The 2,754-nt window shown below is 43.7% G+C and overlaps 1 protein-coding gene across 1 annotated transcript in view; it reads right to left on the reverse strand.

Annotated features, from left to right (window-relative positions):
• The window catches only part of LOC111973027 (syntaxin-binding protein 5-like), a 171,037-nt gene that overhangs the window by 100,495 nt on the left and 67,788 nt on the right, over positions 1–2,754 (reverse strand). The window lies entirely within an intron of this gene.

Here is a 2,754-nt window from a genome sequence, read left to right on the forward strand (position 1 = left end):
TCCTCTCTAGGTTTCTTCCTAGGTTCTGGCCTTTCTAGGGAGTTTTTCCTAGCCACCGTGCTTCTACACCTGCATTGCTTGCTGTTTAGGGTTTTAGGCTGGGTTTCTGTACAGCACTTTGAGATATCAGCTGATGTAAGAAGGGCTGTATAAATAAATTTGATTTGATTTGATGATCCAAAACACACCATCAAGTCTAAATGAAAATAGCTAAAAAGCAACACATTTCTTATCAAGGGAGGCCAATGCTTGCTGGCTTCAACAATGCTATGAGCTTCAACAATATCATACTCTTTTTGACCAGAAAGCATCAGATAGATGGGCTACACGTACAGAGACAGAGGGGTGCCGTTTTGCTCGCTCGGATGCTTTCTCCTGTGTGATACATTCAGCCTCTTGTGAATAGAAAGACAGTTATGAAACACAGAGAGACAAAATAAAATATTTTATGTATTTTTTTCGTATACATTTTTGGTTGAAGCCTGGCTTCCCTTGGCATCCATGAATACACGTCACTATTCGAGAGCCACACTCTCTAAATGTCAAACACTCGGCAGGAACACATTCAGACCGTAAAGACACTGCCGGCCACCTGTCCGTCGCATCAGCAGTGGCACAGCTGATGCGCTCTGACGGTTAACCCCTTCCCATATTAGACTGATGGATCATGAAATGAACACCGTGATTTGCTCTGATGGGTAGACCCTGTGTCTGTAATTGGAGGAGACAGTTGATCACTCCCACTTGAGGTGAGGTGATTCTCCACTACAATAACTTGCTATTTGACTTCAAACGTACTGAGTCAAAATATAGTAATAGCAAAAACAACTGATCTGAAATGTTTTCGAATAATTGTATGAATTGCATAATTATTATAAGATTCAGTGTGTGAGAGTGTGTTGTTACATGTGGATGTTGTGCATGCATGTCTGTGTGTATGTGTGTGTGTTTGTGTGTTTGTGTGTGTGTGTGTGCGTGTAGTTGTTGGGTTGGAAAGAAGGAGAGGGGGAGAAGGATGGAGGGAGGATGAAAGAGGGACATCAGGTGTAAAGGTGTCACCCTGGGGCTGGACAAGACTGACAGACACCTCTACACACATCTGCCATATGATACTTCTTCAATTTATATACAGAAGAACCACTGCCAGTGAATAGGCAGGGGCACGCAACACGCTACTGAACTGTCTGCTGTTGTCATCTGCAGTATGCTGCAGTTAAAGCAGAAATTGAGAAAGACATAATCAGAGAGAGAGAGCGAGAGAAAGAGAGCCAGGGAGTGAGAGAGAGATAAAGAGAGAGGGAGAAAGAGAGCCAGGGAGTGAGAGAGAGATAAAGAGAGAGGGAGAAAGAGAGAGAGGGATGCATAGAGAGCCGGAGAGAGAGGAAGAAAAAGAGAGATGGATAGATGAGGGAGAAAAGAGGATGGCCAGGAGGACAAGAGGCTGTAGAAAAAAGAAAAACCTTTCACATTTTTTATTTTTTCCACCCCCTCTTCCAGGACAGGTTGCCAAGCGGCTGCAAAGTTAAGCTGGCCTTTCTGTTTGGCTCAGCCCATAAGGAACTCTGGTTATTGTCAATCGGCGTGAACGGATGGTCACATGGAGGGAGGAGGTCAATGTAGGGAGAGCAGAAAGAGAGCCAGGGATCATCCTGGGAGGTGAGCAGAGGAGGCTTTTTTTATAAGTCCTAAATAGGTATTTGAATAGTAGTATATATTAACATATAGCTGTGTGGTGCTGTAATTTTCTTTGAAATTTTTTTTATAATGAATAATGACCATGTTGACATAATGACCATGACAGTAACATTTTAATTTTCTACATTACATTCACATTTTATCCATTAGCAGACAGCTCTTATCCAGAGCGACTTACAGTAGAGTGCATACATTTTATTACATTTTTACATACTGAGACGAAGGATATCCCTACCGCCAAGAGCAGACGCTCTTATCAGACGACTTACAGTAAGCCAGTGCATACATTTTATTACATTTTATACATCTGAGACAAGGATAACCCTACGCGGCCGCAAACCCTCCCTAACCGGCCAAACCCTCCCTAACACCGGACGACGCTATGCAATTGTCGTCGCCCACGGATCTACTCCGGTGTGCGGCCGGCTGCGACAGAGCCTGGGGCGCGAACCCAGAGACTCTGGTGGCGCAGCTAGCACGCCGAATGCAGTGCCCTAGACCACTGCGCCAGGGAATGTAAGGACAATGATGATAATGACCATGAATGATAATGACCATGACCATGATGACAATGACCATGATGATAAGACGCATCGATGATATGACTATGAATGATAATGACCATGAATGATAACGGCAATGATGAGTAATGACCATGATTGATAATGCCATGACCATGAATGGCAATGACCATGATGGTTACTGACCATGATGATAATGACTATGATTGATAATGGCCATGATGATAATGACCATGACCAATGATGACAAATGACCATGAATGATAATGGCATGATGATGGTATTCAAGGCTATGCAGAAAGGGCAAGAACAGGCTAGCTCCTCCAGCTGTATCAGTAACCATTAGGCAAATTTTCTCACTTGTCTGGTCTCCGTCCTATCTCTGTGTGCTGTGTGTGAAATACCTAATACTGTCCAGATGTAAAGCAGTACCTGCCAAGTGCCAGATTAAGCTAGCTGTCATAAAGCAGGGCTTTGACAGTCACAGTAGTGGCAGCACATGCTTTGACTATTGATATGTCTCAAAGGAATAAGCTCC

This window comes from Salvelinus sp. IW2-2015, linkage group LG14 (genome assembly GCF_002910315.2).
Source record: "Salvelinus sp. IW2-2015 linkage group LG14, ASM291031v2, whole genome shotgun sequence".
In the NCBI taxonomy this organism is placed as follows: domain Eukaryota; kingdom Metazoa; phylum Chordata; class Actinopteri; order Salmoniformes; family Salmonidae; genus Salvelinus; species Salvelinus sp. IW2-2015.